Here is a 20102-nt window from a genome sequence, read left to right on the forward strand (position 1 = left end):
TTACAGGGACAGCTAAATTGCTTGGAGCTCTAGAATGTTGTTTGAAAGACTGAAATATTCCAACGTATAAGCCTGTTTCACTGACAGGATGTCCAAGACTCCTTCCCCAGGCTGAAATCCATTGCAAGGACTGTCGATTAAATTGGGAGGTAGGATTTCCCAGAATCCAGAGGCCAGCCTCTATGATTAAGCCCTCAAGGGGGGGAAACGCATCTGAGGGGCTCTCTACAGTTGTTGAGCAGGAGTTGAAGCCATCTTTCACCCATTTCAGTCACATTCATGCAACAGTGAGTTAGTGTATGTGTGCAAACAGCCGCCATTTTGTTGAAGTCAACTGGATATTAAAACTTGAAATGCATATAAGAAGCACAGCCTACCTGAAGACTAAGCAAGCTTGTCCTTTAATTTGAGCATATGGGGATCTAGATTTATTGGGCCTGGGTCTATTAGAGGATATGTTCACCTTTAGTAACATGTTACTCTCATGTTTTGGATGTAACATGTTACTAAAGCACCTCCCCACACTCGCTGTCACAATTTAAAAACAGTGTGGCAGTCCGGGGCAGTAACTATCTGCCCATACAGGAGGTATGGGCAGACAGCTGTACTGACAGTCTACAGGAACCTGACACTGCACCTATTATCTGCTGATCGCGGGTGCAATCATGAGATTGCAGGTCACCAGTATTGCCTCTGTTCTCCCTACATTTGACCTTTTCCCCATTATTGACTGAGTCTGACTTACTATTCCTTGTTCTGAATTTTGTCTCCAAGTAGGCAGCCATCTTGATACAGGCAAGGTTTTGCTTTCTCATGTCACAGCCTCCACAGCAGGAAGAAGAGTAAGTGGCATAGTAGTTAAGTCACCACATTTCACGCACGTTTGGTGGTACTAGCAGTCAGAGACAGCCATGGTTTCGATTTTACCCAGCAGATACTGTATATACTTGTGAGGATGTAGGCACAGGAGTGTCTAGGCATCCTAACAGACAAATTAAACTTAAAAAAAAAAAAAAAATATATATATATATATATATATATATATATATATATATATATATATGCAGTTAAAGTGGTAGTAAACTCTTTTTCTATTTTTACCTACAGGTAAGCTTATAATAAAGCCTACCTGTAGGTAAAATGAATATCTCCTGAACGTCAGGAGATATTCTAGAGAGCAGCAGCTGGTGACATCACTGAATATGTATGCCGCTCCTTCAGAGCTGTGTGGTGACGTCCTTGTGGCTCGGCCAATCGGATAGCTAGAGTCCTCAAACCTGGAAAGAAGACCGGGTCAAGATGGAATCCTCTGCAGTGGTAACAGTGTACCGCTGGGGGAAGGGGGGGGGCTTCATTTTAATGCAAGTCTTTCATATTGTGTTAGTATAGGTGCATACTAGCACATTATGCCTTTACCTTGCAGGTGGAATTTTTTTATTTTTTTTCCTTACAGAGTATACTACCACTTTAAGACTTCTAGATGTTCCCCATAACATAACTGTTTAGTTTCACTTTCATTTTAAAGAAGATAATTATATTTTTTGTCATGGTTCTGCCCCTGTGGAAAAAAAGTACAGGTTTTAATTTGTCCCATTTGCTTTTTAACCATAGTTATGGTGTCTTACCTGCCCTCCTCTCTTCCTGCCGCGGCCAAACCGAATACAGCTTTGAAGGGCATGGCTGACTCATACTAAGTGCAGCTTGTCTTTGCTGTGAATACCTTCCACATACAAGTAGCAGCAAGAGGAATGCGAGACTGACATGTCCCCACTCCCTCTGCATTCCTCTTGTCCCCTACTTGTCTGTAAAAAGTATGCACAGCTGAGACAAGCTGCACTTATTAATTAGTCATCTGTTTCAAAGCTGTTGTTGGATAGGCCACGGCAAGAGGAGAGGGGGAGCACGTTGGACCTCGTAACAATGGATAGAAAAACTTGGTACCATGGAACAAATTACTACATGTATTTTGTCACACAGGAGACAGAACTGTAATAAAAGTTATAAGGATAGATCTTCTTTAAATCTAGCGGCTAACTTTAAAGTAGAAGTACATCAATAACATAAAACATGCATGTGCTATTGTATGAGACATGAGAGAGAGAGAGAAGCCATCATTTTATCAAGTATTGTGTGATAGCATTTACATATTTAATATGTACTCCCACTCTTACTTGTTGCATTGTTTTGTTTTTACCAAATGCATGTTTAGCTATTCCATTATCACCAAATGTACCTTATGCTACCATTTTATCTAATAGGATTTATAAAATATATGTATTAATGTAGCTCACAGTAGGTTTAATTCACACAGCCAACACCCCATGATAAGGATACTTTAAAAAAAAAAAAAAAAATCATTTTTTTTTCCGCAAAATCCAATGAGATTTCAAAATTACAGTTACATTGCTAAAATAAAGCTCCTTACCCTTGTGTTAAAGCTTTGAAAATTTATCCTAATGTGTGTAATGTGTGTAATCTTATCATATGATGAACTACTAACGTTCCCCAAATATTCATTGGAGGTGAATCATTCACTGCATATTTAAATACATTTACCAGAAAGAATTAGCTGTTTGATGATGGTCACCATTACCACTTTAGAAATATGTCCTTTGTTGTTTTTTAATGCTTATATAACCAATTCAGACATTTTATGTTCTGGTTACATCACTCTATACTCAATATGGGAGTATATATAAGAATCCTGAAGAAAAACTTTATATATTGTATTGCTGATAAAGTGGAGCGACCGGAAACACTCATAACACAATGGCTCTCTAACTATCATTGCTATCATTGTTGTCAATAGTATAACACGTTTCTTCCCAACAGTTTCAAGCCATCCACTTTTTCGAAGGAAAAATTAAACCGCCATACCAAACTGAATACACGCCTAGAACAGGGTTCAACTCCCCATTACCAAATCCTTATAGTAATAATACCCTCTCAGATGTTTTAATTCTTGTACATTAAAAAAAAGTGTTCTGTTGCAGTCTGCCTCAGCTTTAAAGACTTTATCAAAAGAATAAGAACCTATCCTAATTTAGGAATGCTTTGAGATAAGTGGCATGTATTGTTGCAGCTGACACTGTAAGGTATCATACATAGTGGACTCCAGATGGCTTTATCAAAATTTTGTAGAGGGCCCCCTGGTCTGTAATTATGCCTCTGAATGAAGCTCATTAGGTCCCTGCTACCCAGGGGGCCTCAAAGTTTTCACTACCATGCTCAAACCCAACCTGTCAGAGAGGCCAATGGATTTTTGTCAGGAGCAAATTATATTTTTTTTTAAACATATCCGAAGAACACCATGCTTTTAATGATAGATGCCAGAGGCCAAAAGGGAGCAAAGAATGGGATTTTTGTGCTTACCGTAAAATCTATTTCTATGGGTTCATCGACGGACACAGCGCTCCATAAATCATAACTAGTGGGTTATGAGTAGGACTAGGCAGGACAAAAAACACCTGGCTATGCCTATGGGCCACCCTCAGCTGATATATAACCCCCCTCTCTCCTTTAGGTAATCAGTTTAGTAGCAAGCAGTATTAGAAGTATTATAACTCCATAGAGGGATGGGTGCTGTATCCATGGAACTCAGAGAAATGGATTTTATGGTAAGTACAAAAATACCATTTTCTCTTTCGTTCATCGACGGACACAGCACTCCATAAATCATAACTAGTGGGACATCCAAAAGCAGTGCCAAAAGGAAAATGAGGGGTAGAGAAAATAACCCAAGGCTAAACATAGGAGCCCTTAACCAGGACACATGCGCCTTAACCGAATCGCAGGAGCCCCATCTTTAAAATAAAGGTTTAAAGAAAAAACACCCCTCAAGAGGGAACAGCAACTCTTAAACAGCAGCCTGCAAAACTTTGCGGCCAAAAGAAACATCTGCAGATGCCAAAGTATCTACCTTTTAGAATTTTGAAAACTTATGCACAGACGACCAAGTGGCCGCCTTGCAAACTTGTGATATTGAAGCTGGATGACGGAAGGCCCAAGAAGCACTCAGCGCTCGAGTAGAATGCGCCATGACAGGGAAAGGTGGAACCTGACCTTTAATGAAATAAGCCTGAGTCATCGTCTGTCTGATCCATCTGGAGATGGTAGCCGAAGAAGCAGCCCTTTTCTTGGTCCATGTGTAACCACAAAAAGCGAGTCTGACCTCCGAAAAGACTTAGTAGCTGCCAGATACACCCAAATCACACAAACCCCATCCAAGATATGCAAAGAAAATTCCTTGGGATGAGCCGACTTGGGACACAAAAAAGGCAACACCATGACCTCGTTCAAATGGAAATCAGAGACAACTTTGGGCAGGAATGATGGACAGGGACGAAGAAACACTTTACCCCTATGGACCACTAAATGGGGACTACCAATTCCGATACCCTGTGAGCCAAGGTAATAGCCACCAAGAATGTCACCTTCTGTGATATCATAGGCAAGGGAATCTCCCGAATATTCTCAAATGGAGGTTTCTGGAGAACCGAAAGTACAAAATTTATATCCCATGGCGGCAAAAGAGGCCGTACAGGTGGAACAAAGTGTCGAACCCCCTGAATGCGTATGAAAGGGTGCGTGACTAGGGGGTCACTGAAAGAAGATTGCCAGGGCAGAAACCTGGCCCTTGATGGTACTCAAGGCCAAATTCTGATCAACGCCCTGTTGAAGAAAGGTTAAGATCCGAGCCACAGAAAAGGATTGAGCATGAGCGCCAATCGACTCACACTAAGAAATGTACACTTTCCACGTACAACGGTATAACTTCCTTGCCTTCACCATAGTAGGGATCGCTGATCCAGACAGACCTCTATCCCTTAGTACCTGGCTTTCAATAGCTAAGCCATTAAAACCAGCGACTCTAGAGCAGGATGGTAGATTAGCCCTTGGGACAGCTGGTCTTCTCGGAGAGGAAGCCCCAAGGGACGTTTACGGCCACCAAGATGATTGGAAGATCCTCGCTCTTGATTCCTCACAGGAACTGCTGAAGAAGCCTTAGCGGAGGATGATACTGGCCTTAGTGTGGCCCTTGGACGCCTGTAATGTCTGTCAGAGGACCCCGTGACCTCGTCAAAAACTTCCGCATCCTCCTGTGGAGCTGAACCTGCTAAAGGAGCTACATGTAAGACTGTGCAAACAAAACTGCCTTGATGGTGGACACCACCAGACTCAGAACCTGTATGCAAATTGGAAGAGAGAACTATCTGTGTGAGAGCAGCCAGTGAATCACGGCCTGTGGTCCCTGAAGCTTGTTTAGAGGAAAGACCATCCTGGTCAAAAATACAAATCAGACCTTGGTATATCAATTCCCTGGCCAGGGATAGGGGGGACCTTAGGTAGTTTAGACATCACCTGAACCTTTATTACCTTGAATTAAATCCACACAAGGAGACTCAGAACCTAAAAAACCTGAAAAGGACAAGCTTTCTGGGTACTCCCAAAAGAAACATTTTGTGGATGTCCTTGAAGTCCATGAAAACCACCGAATATGTCCCCCCACCCCAATAATGGGTGAGGGCAGACCTTCATGCTGAAGGAGTCTTGTCTGCTGGTCCGGGAAAGCTAACTCTAGGCTTACTAGACCAAGGTTGCTTGGAACCTCCCGGGGAAGAATAAAAAGACCCATTTCCCTTATTCTCCGTTCCAGCAGCATGAATTAATTTTCTATGGGCTGAGGAGGGCCCCCATCTGTGGCGAGGCTCCTTCCCTTTCCTTGACTGTGGCAGGAAGGTATCCTTCCCCCACCGTGATAACCTTAATGATGTCATCCAGGGTAGCCCCCAAACAAGTGATCGCCTTGAAAGGGTAGATCAGTGAGAACTTTCTTATAGGCTTGGTCTGCATACCAATTCTTAAGCCACAGCACGTGCCTAATCACCATCGATGAAACAGAATGTTTGGACAGCATAGGAGCTGAATCCAAAGCTGCATCCCAAATAAACTGCAGCCCATGGACCAACTGGTCCGCTAAATCAACATAAGCAGTGGGGACCTGCTCACCCCCCCAGGCCCTGGCACAAAAGCTTGGCCCATTCAGTTAGGGCCTGAGGCACCAGGCCTGAGGCAAAGACTGGCCGCAATGCCGAAACCAGCCATAGTAAACAGGCTGCGTGCCACAGCCTCTGCTTTCTTGTCAGCCGGGTTCTTAAAGGATGGGGATTCCTCTACTGGGATCATGGCTGCTTTCTTCAACCTGGAAACACTGGTGGACTAGCCTACTTTTTTTAAAGTGACTCGTTAAAAGCTTAACGTACAGAAAAACGTTTGGGGACCACAAAGGGTAATTTTGGTTGTTCCCATTCCTTACAGGAAAACCTGTCAAAATAAGGCACATAAAGAAACATCTATGGAGTATGATGCGACTTGTGCATACCAAACGACACAGCCACGCCCGAATCTACATCTGCATCCTCCATTTTTAAAGTCTCACACACTACAGTGATAAGTGCGTCTACCAGCAGTTTTTCATTTGCTGCTGCGACCATGGAGGAGTCATCCTCACTATCGGATGGATAAGGGGGTGTGATATTAAGTCCTCCTGGATGGGCCGCATCCACCGCGGCATCAGGTTCAGAATCAGATGAGACAGCTTGAGCAGGGGAAGGCAGGGGACCCTTCCTCCTGGGCCTTTACCCACATGCCACTTCCACCTGGGTCACTAAGGACTGCAGGACTGCCATTAGTGCAACCATGGGAAGCTGGGGTTCCGAGGGACCTGCCTCCTTCATGAGGGAGTCAGTAGGGGAGATGTGACCCTGAGGCTCTATATGGAAAGGAAAAACTTGCAGTACAAAAACAATCTTTTAGCACCACTAAAGCATCCCCTTAAGGCTCAGGGTACCTATCAGCAGAGAGAGAGAAAACACGAACCCCCAAATACTCACCCTACCGACTGGAGGAGTGCCGAGAATTCAAACTCAGCATCAGCATGGACTTTATCCCTGTTCCTATGTCCCGGGCACAGGAAGAGGAAACTAAGGAGGAAGAGGAGGAGCTTCGACATCCCCATGAGGCTTCAGTTGTCTCCAACATCTCCCAGACTGAGGGAAAATGGGCCCCGTGACATCATCCGGCTACACAAACATGGCTTCTAACTGGAGACTATCAAGACTAAGGGAAAATGGCCACCATCAGCTACAAACACTGAAGCATGCTGCCAAAATCTTCCCTGCACCCTCTGCAACACTGCACCCTATGCAAGGGGACCCCCCTGAAGGTTGGACAAATGTTTAGGGGAGACTCTGCTGTGCACTCTACACTGGTCTATGCACTGGGACCCCCCTGCACCAAACTAACATTGCAAACAGCAGGGTATGCACCTAGGGGTCTCCTACACTGGGAACCCTCCTGACTACCAGGGTGGGATACACACTATACCAGGACCCTTACAGAGTGGGGATAGTGGGGGAGACCCCAGGGGTCTCTGCAGCATTCTCTGCCCTCGGACCCCCACAAGACTCTAGGTCCAGATGGGGGAAAATGGAGTGGGGGAAGCCCAGCTCAGCAAGGGATTTAAGGATGGGACCGTCCCTGGAGGTTACCCGCGTCCACCCCCAAAAAAAAAAAAACACCAAAAGGGTAGAGGGGGGGCTGTACTTATCCTTCAATGGTGCGGGTAATGCTCCAGACAGAACTCCTCGCCACTGTAGTAGGGTAGCTGTCGGTCAAGGGAACGCTGTGACTCAGACCCAAGCCCGGTCAAATGCGACCTTGCGAGATGTTTAATTCGCGGGCCAGCCTCTATCAGTGGGGCCGACCTAGCGCGTAGCTGTGATCTCCATGTGTTTGCTGGCTGGGGGGACCACTGGATCTAGATTATCCAGCCCATCGCCCAGCCCATCAGTTGATTGTAGATCTCCCAAAAGAAAAAACAAAAAAGATGTAAGGAAGGAGAAAATTGCCAGGACCAGAGATCCCAGCCGGGAGCCTAGGTCCTTACTCCTGACTAGACAGATATACCAGCTGAGGACAGCCCATGAGCGTAGCTAGGTGTTTTTTGTTCTGCCTAGTCCTACTCCTGAAGGAGGCAATATAACCCAATAGTTACAATTTATGGAGCGCTGTGTCCCTCGATGAATGAAAGAGAAAAGAGAATCTCTTTGTTAGGGTTCACATACAATTTAAAAAAATAAATAAGAAACCTCACAGGAACATTTCTGCAAAAAAAAAATAAATGAATATTAGGAATGTATGGTAATATCACTGAAAACAATTTGAACAGAGAAACATGATATTTAGGTAATGTGTAGATGTTGGGAAGTGGAGTACTTAATCCACCTCTAAAACAACATGCAGACCACTGCACATGCATGGCTAAAAACTAGAGCAAATAATAGTAAAGCTTCTGAATACAGCAGCTAAAATGCATATTCTATTTTCCCTGGGCACAGAAGAATTTCCCCCCTTACACCATTTATCCAAAACTAGCCCCAGTTACTGTGGAAACCAATTTGGACAAAACCACAGCAGTGTAAACTTCATTAATTAGTAGGTGTTTCCTTTAAATAATGAAGACAAAGCATAATGCACATTGCTATATATTTATGGAATTATATTCGCTCGTATTGCTTCAGGAAAATTTACAGGTGCACAAAAAAAAGACTATCTGGGTAACAGCATGATTTCCTGTTACTTCACGGTTGCTTTGTTAGAAAATTACTCTAGGTAAACAAAATTTTTGTAGAACAGGAAAATTCAACTTCTCAGCGCCGGTGAAACGGTACAGCAGCATTTAATAATTGCAAACTCAGTGAAGTTATTTGTCACACAGCAGGGAAAATAAAAATCATTATTTTTTTTTAAATCAGAACTTATGATTACTATCTCATAGGCAAGTACATGGTGGGATTACCTCAAATGCTTCAGTTTTACTGCCAACAACAAATTGTATATTTCAGAACGCTGTTTTAAACATTGACATATCTCCTTTTGTAAGGCTATCTATGTACGGTATATTGACTGATCTGTGTATTTATTACTTGTAAAGCACATATGTAATTAATTTTAGATAGGCTTTAAAGACAGGCGTTGTTAATTGTTAGTTTGTTAATTGTAATCTAAAGAGTATCAGATTCAGGAAACAGATAAAGAAAACATTGAATCAGCTTTGATCTTAGTATTTATATAGCCTTTTCAATGTTTGTCTTTTTATATAGACTTTTCCATTTTTTTTTCTTAAGATAACTGTGAAAAAGACTGTAAACAATTATGTTAATGTGCGTTTCTATAGATAATTTTTTTTCATACATACTGTACCTACATGTGGGCAGACATATGTACTCTTTACATATACAGGCCCTGATTTCTACTTTGCAGAACTACATAACAGTTATACTTTACTGCTTCTTTTTTACAAATCCACAATCACTGAAAACAATACTCTTTCTGCCTGATATTTAATTGCAACAGTCATTAACCACTTAAGCCCCAGAAGATTTTACCCCCATTCCGACCAGGGGGTATTTTGCGATTCGGCACTGCGTGACTTTAACGGACAATTGCGCGGTCGTGCGACGCTGTACCTAAACGAATTTGGCGTCCTTTTTTTCCCACAAACAGAGCTTTCTTTTGGTGGTATTTGATCACCTGTGTGATTTTTTGATCACGCGCTATAAACAAAAAAAGAGCGTCAATTTTGCAAAAATAGCAATATTTTTCACATTTTTTTATATGAAATTCCCCCCCAAAAAAATGTAAAAATCAAAATTTTTTAACATTTTCGGCCAATTTGTTTTATGCTACCTATGTTTGGTAAAAAAAAAAATCGCAAAAAGCGTATTTTGATTGGTTTGCGCAAAAGTTATTGCGTTTACTAACAAAGGGAAAGATTTTTGTCATTTTTGTTGTTTTTTTTTTTTTAACGCGTAATGGCGGCGATCTGCGATTTTTTTTGCGCTACTGCGACATTGCGGCGGACAGATCGGACCCTTGACTGACATTTTTGACACTTTTGGGGTTACCAGTGACATTTCTACAGTAATCAGTGCTATATATATGCACTGTTACTGTAAAAATACACTGGTAGTGAAGGGGTTAACTTTATTTGGGAGGGAGGGGCTGTGTGTGTCCCTAGGGGCGTGCTTTCTACTGTGATTGGCTGTGGCTTGAGCTGTAAGGACACTGATCAACGGATCTACATAGTAGATCCATGTGATCAGTGTCTTTACAGCGAGGAGAATGACAGGCAGCTTGTTTACACAAGCTGCCTGACATTCTCCCTCTCCCCCGCCGATCGCCGAGTGGCCGGCGGACATGGGGACCGTGACCACGCGGGAGCGCGCCTCCGGGGGCGCGCGCTCGCTCCCTAGACCCTTACAAGCAAGCAACGTAGCCCTACGTTAGTTTGCCTGTGAGGGGCTGACCACCGACGTAGATAGTCGTGCGGCGGTCAGCAAGTGGTTAACAAAGACAACTAGGCAGTTGTGTTGCACCAATAAGAGCCCCCTGTAGTGATTAATCTACAAAATGTATGTTTAATAGTAACAGAAACATGCAAACATAGGTAAAATGTGAAAGTAATATTAAAATGTAATTTAAAGTAAACACTGCAATAACAAAAGCTCACCGATATTCAAAAAGCTTTCACATTTTTCAAACTTTTGAATGAATAATTATACTGAGTTTACTCTGTAAATCGATATGTCACTGCTCAGCCTTTCAGGTCTTCTTTTTCAGATACTCCATCCCCATTAACAAAGGGCAGGTGTCTGTGACCTCAGGTGTGTGTGAGGCAATTTGGCTTGTGTTCACCCTACCATTGCCAATGTTATTTATCCATTCCATTATTGTGGTGCAACCATTACGGTTGGATTTCTGCATAGCTAACGCAGGTTGTGGCCTAGAATAGAAGGGCTGCTAGGGTCAGCCAACAGTCACCTACAGAAATAATAAATAATAACTTTAGCAGCAGCTTTCAGGGACATGTCACACATCCCAGAGAGCTGTGGGACAATTCACAAGCTGTGACAGCTGGCATCCCACACTAAAGATGTCGGCGCCAGGTACCTGAGAGCTAGTGAAGAACCAATCCAGGTGAGCATGGTGCTGGATCTTTGGATGGATGAGTGTCCTTTTATTAAAAGTCAGTATTTGCGGGAGCTGCGTCGTGGGGGTATCGGGGACGTGGGGCACGGGGCGCGGGGCCTTCTTTTCTCTCCTTCTCTTCTTTCTTCCTCTTCCCCTTTTTATCTTTTCCGATATTCTTTACTTCTATCTCTTTGATTTTTGCATGTGTCCTGAAAGCCCACTTGAGCACTCTCAATTATGATACCTCGGTGCGCTTTCATTAGCTGCCCTGGTACCGGGACAGGGCGATGGGTTGAATAGGAGGCTGATATTGCGGGGGTTATGCTTTTATTGTTTTCCACATTTCTAGCCCCTATTGCTTGTGATAATTTGTTGCTTGTATCCGCGAATACTTGCTTTTGGTTCATGTTACTTTGCTTCCTGTTCGACGGTATACAGGTTTTTTCGCTTTTCCCAAGCGACAGCGCATGGTGGCAGTTTAAGCCACTTGTTCATTTCTCCCCCTTTTTTGTTTTTTCTCTGCTTTATTTTGTGACTGCGATGGGTTCATTGGGACTGATCTGTCTATGTTAACAATGACAATTTTTGTACTTTTCATGTTCTTTCTTATAAAATATTCAATAAAAATTATTGAAAACAAAAGTCAGTATTTGTAACTGATGATTTTTTTTTTCTAGAGTAAAGAACCACTTTAAGTAGTCAGAAACCTTTAACAAAGGCTTGCCAAGTATTTGGAAAATTGCAGTTACAAGTTTAAATATGTGAAGTCATGTACAATTTATACAAATTTTCACCTTCTATCGTTCTCCACGGCTCTCAGATAGCAGTACAGCTGCACAGCTCCAGGCAGGTTGATGATCAGTTTCAAGATATTTGTCAGGATTTATGGTTTGTACCCATTTCTTTGGTCTGCTGGCATCTTATTAAAAAGTCACAAAAAAGATAAACTATTTTGTAGAATGATTTCTGATTAGAAATGTAAACTTTCCACAGAGATCGGATTGTGCAGTAAGAAACAAGCATTTTGGCCATGCATTTGACAAGTGACTGTCTCAGGGCTATATAATTATAAAGAAAAGATGACAGTAATTGTTGGCAGCCTTGACAAAAAGGTGGTTATCTGTCAAGTTGTTTCTATTTTTACCATGTAGAAAATCTGACTTATTTCTTGCAGGCTTTCAAAAAATATTTTCCAAAGTACAAATTATATTTTTGTTCATCTCTAAACTTTGCACAGTATAAATTTGAGGCTCTCCAACTAAATGTAAATTCATATATTTCTCATTTAAAGCACTGTTAGCTAAATTTTAGGTTACTTTAGTTCACACATATGTGGCCGCGGTTTTAGTGCGGCTGTCCGATGTAGTTCTGTTCACTAGTTCAGGTGCAAATTTTTACCTGAAATCGCATCTGAACTGGACCAAAAATCGCACAGGACCCTTTTTATTACCACACTGCGGCCGCCCCGCACATGAGCTGGTCCTGAGGAAGCTTGTGAGTATTGTAAATGAGAGTAATCCATTGACTGCAGCGTCCAAACCTTTGTGGCCCTGGACTGACAAACAGGTGGCCTCTTTGGCCCACTGTCCATGAGAGACTTTGTGTTATTTGAAGTTGTGATCTTGGCCTATAAGAGATGGAAATGTCTAGATAACTCCAGCTGGTGATCAACTACTGTGAAAAGGATAAGTACCTCTGCTATGTGATTACATCGTGTGGTTGTTAAGCAGCCTGCATTGACCGAATGGAGAGAACAGCTCCCGTTATTGACTTTGCAGCAGGTTGAACATGGGGAGATACCAAATACGGAGTGACAGCTGATGTTACATCATTCAGCTTTCCGCCTGAGGTACCAGTACCCATTTCACTGGGACTCTCACTGACGCTGACACTGCACATTCATACCGATCCCTTTTGAGACTGGAGGGCTCTGCCAGCGTCTCACTTGGCTCAAGAGTCATTGAAACATGCATGGGCTTGGGGCGATTTGAGCCAGGGTGTGAACTGCCTAGCCTAGTCAAACTGCACTTGCAGTAAATATACACAGTTGAAAGGGTTCAATTTATTGTGCAGTTGTTCCGAGCCCTGACATTAAGGATAAAATGTGTTGAAACTAGGTAACCTTCTTGTTAAGAGGAGCCAATTGGAGCATATGCTGCTCTTCAAATTTATGAGACATCGTAACATGTATGGGCTTGTAGCATTTTGAGCAAGGGTGTGAACTGTCCAGCTCAATCAACCTACCTATGCAGTGAATGCTCACAGGCGGAATTGTTTTATTTATCGTTCAGCAGCTCCGAGCCCTGACACTAAGTATTTAAATAACTTCCTTGTTAAAAGGAGTTTGCGGGAGTCTATGCTGCTATTAAAATGATCCAAACTGCTATTTGTCATTGACCACTGAACAGGACACCCTCATGCCATACACCAACTCATGTGCCTGACAGTGCCTTTCATTAGTTTGCACTAAGTTAAAAAACCCAGCTATGTATTGCTTTCCTTTCAAGGCTGGATGGCCAGATTGTCATTAATTTGTTTCAATAGTTGGATCACCAAGTCCATTGCTTTGATGCTAGTTGTGGGTGGCAGATTTGACACTGTCTCCACACATAGGATACCTCTGTTTATTCAACAATGTTTGCTACATTATCATGAGTTTATAGCTCTTAAAAGGATCCTCTGGTGAAGAATAAGTCTTATTAGCCTAATCAGTTTGTCTGTTACATCCAAGTCTGGGTTCTGGGTGATTCTTTTAAATCTATGGCAATGTTGTCATTTTTATGTAATATGTGTGGGGAGGTGGCTATTTTTCATTGAATACATTTATGATAAACTAATTGTAAAAAGTCCCAATAAAATTTGAATTTTTGTACCAGTCAAACCTAGGAGATTGCATTAAGTACCTTCTTTTTTGTTGGATTTCTTCCCAATTTTTCCTTTTGTATTGGGTTTCTTGGTACAGCAATCCACACCAATAGGATGTACAGTGGACTGATCAATAAACATACTTCACTTCTTGAGAGGATGTCTAAACGACATATTCCTCTTATATATTTTTATTTGTGCAATTTGTGAACCTTCTCCATTGAAAGCCGGTCCGATTCACGTTACATGAATTGGAAAAACACTTCCAATTTGCATATATGTAAACCAAGTCTTATGAATACAAAAATAATAGCCTTTTGACAGGCATCTCAGATGTGTCTACTCTCCTCCTGGCTTCTCTTCTCATCTTGATGAAATACATTCAGTGATGGCCTCCTCCAGGCTAGCTCAGCCCCAGGTCCTCCTCAGTCCAGTCGACTCCTCCAGGCTCCAGCATCCTCCTCTCCTCGCGACCGGCGCGTCCGTCCGTCCCTCCTTCCAGCACCAGGCCGCTCGGCTCCTGCCTATTTTATAGGCTGTGGGGGTGGTGTGCGGCACTGGCAGGAAGCTTTGGGGGGCGGGGGCACAGGTCTGATTTGCTGTCCGATCGTGTGTGGCGCCACTGGCGGGAAAATTCGGGGCGGGCCACGGCCGGGCGGGCACAGTCACAGTGGATTGCCCGCTGGTCCTCGAGAGAGATGTTCCAGTGACTCCGAGGCGCACACCACGCATGCGCAGTTCTGTTCGTGGCTCTGAAGCCATTTTTTTACTGGCAGCTTTCTCCTCTTACGGGCAGGAATAAAATGCCCTGTTTTTACGGGCTGCCTGTAAATTTACAGGTGGTTGGCAACACTGGTCTACTGTTTCACTGATCCACAGTAGTCTGGTCTTAAACAAATCTGGCTATATATTATACAAGATTTACAGTATACAGCGCCGATGCAGGTTTTTATATTTATTCAACTCAACTGTCAATACCTCTGACTCATATAGAGGTCAAGGAAAAATCCAATACTTGGACAGATGTGGTCTATTCTGAGCCAGCTTTTCCTACCCATCAATTATGTAATTGAATAGATATAAAGCAAGAGCATTGCTTTGGGCTTGTGTTGATAGGCAAATGTAACTTGCTTTCAGGTACATGCATTATCTCACAAAAGTGAGTACACCCCTCTAATTTTTGTAAATATTTTATTATATCTTTTCACGTGACAACACTGAAGAAATTACACTTTGCTACAATGTAAAGTAGTAAGTGTACAGCTTGTATAACAGTGTAAATTTGCTGTCCCCTCAAAATAACTCAACACACAGCCATTAATGTCTAAACCGCTGGTAACAAAAGTGAGTACACCCTTAAGTGAAAATGTCCAAATTGCACTCAAAAGTGTTAATATTTTGTGTGGCCACCTTTATTTTCCAGCACTGCCTTAACCCTCTTGGGCATGGAGTTCACCAGAGCTTCCCAGGTTGCCACTGGAATCCTCTTTCACTCCTCCATGACGACATCACGGAGCTGGTGGATGTTACAGACCTTGCGCCCCTCCACCTTCCGTTTGAACATGCCCCACAGATGCTCAATAGGGTTTAGCTCTGGAGACATGCTTGGCCAGTCCATCACCTTTACCCTCAGCTTATTTAGCAAGGCAGTGGTTCTCTTGGAGGTGTGTTTGGGTTGGTTATCATGTTGGAATACCGCCCTGCGGCCCAGTCTCTGAAGGGAGGGGATCATGCTCTGCTTCAGTATGCCCCAGTACATGTTGGCATTCATGGTTCTCTCAATGAACTGTAGCTCCCCAGTGCCAGCAGCACTTAAGCAGCCCAAGACCATGACACTCCCACCACCATGCTTGACTATAAGCAAGACACACTTGTCTTTGTACTCCTCACCTGGTTGCCGCCACACACGCTTGACACCATCTGAACCAAATAAGTTTATCTTGGTCTCATCAGACCACAGGACATAGTTCCAGTGATCTCTGTCCTTGGTCGGCTTGTCTTCAGAAAACTGTTTGCGGGCTTTCTTGAGCATTATCCTTAGAAAAGGCTTCCTTCTGGGACGACAGCCATGCAGACCAATTTTTTGATGCAGTGTGCGGTGTATAGTCTAAGCACCGACAGGTTGACCCCCCCCCCCCCACCCCTTCAACCTCTGCAGCAATGCTGCCTGTTCTGTTCTGAATGGACCCTGTCCTGTTAAACCGCTGTATGGTCTTGGCCACCATGCTGCAGTTCAGTTTCATGGTCTGCGCAATCTTCTTATAGCATAGGCTATTTTTATGTAGAGCAACAATTGTTTTTTTCAGAACCTCAGAGAGTTCTTTGCCCTGAGGTGCCATGTTGAACTTCCAGTGATCATTATGAGAGAGTGAGAGAGTTAACACCAAGTTTAACACACCTGCTCCCCATTCAGACCTGAGACCTTGTAACACTAACAAGTCACATGACACTGGGGAGGGAAAATGGCTAATTGGGCCCAATTCGGACATTTTAACTTAGGGGTGTACTCACTTTTGTTGCCAGCGGTTTAGACATTAATGACTGTGTGTTAAGTTACTTTGAGGGGACAGCAAATTCACACTGTAATACAAGCTGTACACTCACTACTTTACATTGTAGCAAAGTGTCATTTCTTCAGTGTTGTCACATGAAAAGATATAATAAAATATTTACAAAAATGTGAGGTGTGTACTCACTTTTGTTAGATACTGTACATTTTAGGTCAGAGTGCAAAATTTGGTGCAGCTGTGTATGGTAGCCAATCAGCGTCTAACTTCAGCTTGTTCAATTAGGCAGTGACAAAAAAATGTGGAAGCGGATTGGTTTCTATGCAGATCTGAACCAGACAGTTTTAGTAAATCCACCTCCATGTTATTTGACTGAAGCAGTACCTTTGAGGGGATGTAGGCAAAAAGACTCCAGGGGACAGCAGCTCCCTTGTTGCTGCGCAAGGACCTCTAGTAATTTGACTTAGGCCCCTTTCACACAGGCGGACCGTTCAGATCCGCCTGTCCATTTTTTTGGCGGATCTGAACGGTCCCCCCACGCATTCCTATGGGGCATCGGATGGCAGCGGAGACATGTCCGCTGACATCCGACCCGATTCGTCAAATCTGGACGGATGGAAACCCTATTTTTCATCCGTCCAGCGGATCGGATCGGACGGGATTGGATGAGAACGGACCGATGGTCCGTTCCCATCCGATTTCCCCCATAGAGATGCATGGGGAACTGACAGCTGTGTCTCTGCACACAGCGCGGAGACACAGCTGTCATCCTTCTGCTCAGCGGGGGATCAGCAGCTCGATCCCCCGCTGAGAAAAGCGGAGTCCGTTTGACGGACATAGTGTGTGAAAGGAGCCTAACATAACAGAGGAAAAGATACATGTTACCCAAAGTAAAGCAACAGCATCAATGCTAACATTACAAAGGCTCAGCCGAAAAATAACTTGTACTCTACACAGCATTGTAAGCGGAATCAAACCTCTAAATTCTTCAAAATCTCAGCTGTGCAGTTGACCCCTACATAATTACAGCGTGAGCCTTGCTCATAAAATAGAGTCTTCCAGCTATAAAAGGCAAGTATTATTCCAGCAATGCATCAAATAGATGTTGCTCTATTGTACACATTCATCTAGAAGATTTCACAACCCTTAAGTTCAAACTGGCAATTATATAATGCTAAACTGTCAGCCTATGCATTACTTATAAAATTAGATATCAGTAATGTCTCTACCATGAAGCAGTCTTAATTCATTATGAACACACCATTAGTTATACATCTCCATATATATGAAGAGCTCATCTCCATTTAAATGTATTTCCCAGGCTACTCATTTCAACATCCTAATTCATGCTCAGATGATGCTCTGGGGCATTTTAGATCTAAATGCTTGCCTTTAAATTAATATGCTATTTTTTGTTGTCTATTAGGAAAATGGACTAAGATACTTTGCATAGTGCTCATTTTAGAAAAAATTCTGGATATATATTTGATGCCAATCAGATTGGCACAATAAAATCTATATATTCTTCATAGCTATATTTACTCTACACAGAAAGCAAATACTTAGCATATGAATATTTTCTTTTTTAGTTTTGTATAGTCCAGTCATCTGGCAGGATTTGTTCATTTCCCAAGTGAACAATGTAATCAGTTCATACAATATCTATCTTAGCTGGACAAACACCAGCAGGAATTTGTTAGAAAATCTTCGTTTTCAGACCTTTTATTTAATTTTCTACTAGTTAGTTGGGTCAAATTAATCTTCATTTTCAACTGCAGTGACGAAAAATTTCATAGGAGCAGGATAGAATTTTTTTTTTTTTTTAAATAAATGAAATTCAAACTGATTGTGTGTATTCATTTGGGAAAAATGTGTATATTATAATGAAAGCTGTTAAAATACATCTGGGATTCTATTCAAATAATAGGTCTGGATGAAATTTCAAGGGCTTTCAAATGAAATTAGTTGACTTTATGGCAAGAAAGAATGTTCTGAGTCCATCTTCCAGATTCTTTGCAGACACGGTTTCCGATTGCGGGGAAGCAGCAGTCCAATGCTGCAGATGTGCCCACACCAGCTGGTCCCACTGCTGAGATCCCTCTTCTGCTGGTAGGCCAACAAGAAGGGTGCTAGTCATGCAGTATTATGGACACCTGGAAAAGAACTCTACCTCCTGTACACAGAAGAGGTAAAAAGCCTCAGGATTGAAGCGTCCTATCACCAGAGATTTAGGTGTTTAAGAGGGGCATTTGGATTGCTTTTTAGTGATTTGTTAGCAGAGGTGATTTAGTAATGGGGGTGAGCCTGATAAGAAGCACGCTAATAGGAAGAGAAAGCAAATTGACAGAGAGATGAGCTAATCACTGTGCTGATTCCCCTTTCATTGTTCAGTAAGAGGCTAAGGTAGGTCAGAATGACCTGTGCTCAGACTAGTGGGTTGAATATTGCTTGCTATCATACTGAGGACATCTAGTGGCAGAAAGAAAGAACTACACAGGAAAATTTCTGTTTTAACCCCTTCTGGACCGCCCCATGCAGCTACACTGTGGCAGAGCGGCCCTCCTACGTTAAATCACATACCTGTACATAATTTCATGCACTGGGTCTGGGGCGAGTCCTCTGCTGGTGATCTGCTCCCGCTATCTGCTGTGATTGGACACAGCTGGAACTGTGTCGAATCCGGTGGTCACACTAGTGGTCCGGTGGTCACACTAGACCACCGGGGAACGACATATGAGCTTCAAGACCATTTGCGTCTCTTTCATTTTGAGCGTACTATTGGAAAATTTGTTCAATTACAATGGCGGTGAACTTTTGAATACTGCATGATAATCCATGTGCCCCATTTTTGCCAATTTTGGGGATACCTCCCATTTGGGGATACTAAGGAAACTTTGCTTTCCCTCCCTGCTTTTTTACATTGGGGTACCTAGTGAATCAACTGCACATTCATTATAATCAGCTTGGCTGTCACCCTCTCTATGGGTCAACTTTAAGAGGATGGATGTCTCGGTTCCCCTCCCCCTCTGTGCTCACTTGGGTGGCGTCACCTTTATTGCCTCCACCTTCGGCATAAGAAAGGGTTCAGGTCATTTTAAGAAATGTTCACTCTCGAGAAATGTCTATGAAAACTCCTGAAGAAGCTATTATGAAGATGGCGAAACATGTAGAGTTGATATTTTCGAGTGCATTTTCTTGATTTTATCATTTTATATTGATGTACTGTCTTGTCCTCACCTCCTATGTGTAATAAAATGTACAATTTTTGAGAATTCAGATTTTTCTCCATCATTTTGCACCGTTAAAGTCCCACTTTGCCCCCATCCATTGTAGCTACTTTAAACAAAGGGATGTGGTGCTTTCTACTTCATCTCTAGCAATATTTCTTTAAAAAAGCACAGGGATGATGTCACTGCTACCTTTCCACGGCAATGTCAGTGTTTCCCAGGGTAATGAGTTCATGCAAAGTGGATTTATATCCTATGTGGCTATTGAGGAATAGATCTAAATGAAAGTTTTTGTGCCTAGAGCTCAGCTTTTAAGAATAAGTTCACCTTTGGAAGCATGTTACATGTTCCACCCAATTTTAGATTGGAATGAGCAGCCGCGGCCCGCTTACCACCTTCCCTGTGGCAGCAATATGGAGAGAAGTTCCCCATACTAGCTGCCACTATTTGAAAACAGCGTGGCCGTGTT

At 42.8% G+C, this 20102-nt stretch overlaps 1 protein-coding gene across 3 annotated transcripts in view; it reads right to left on the bottom strand.

Moving 5' to 3' along the window:
* The window catches only part of RPH3AL (rabphilin 3A like (without C2 domains)), a 393784-nt gene that overhangs the window by 160346 nt on the left and 213336 nt on the right, over positions 1-20102 (bottom strand). The gene's annotated exons all lie outside the window — the stretch shown is intronic.

Source organism: Pelophylax lessonae (assembly GCF_965119305.1).
Source record: "Pelophylax lessonae genome assembly, chromosome: 2".
In the NCBI taxonomy this organism is placed as follows: Eukaryota; Metazoa; Chordata; class Amphibia; order Anura; family Ranidae; genus Pelophylax; species Pelophylax lessonae.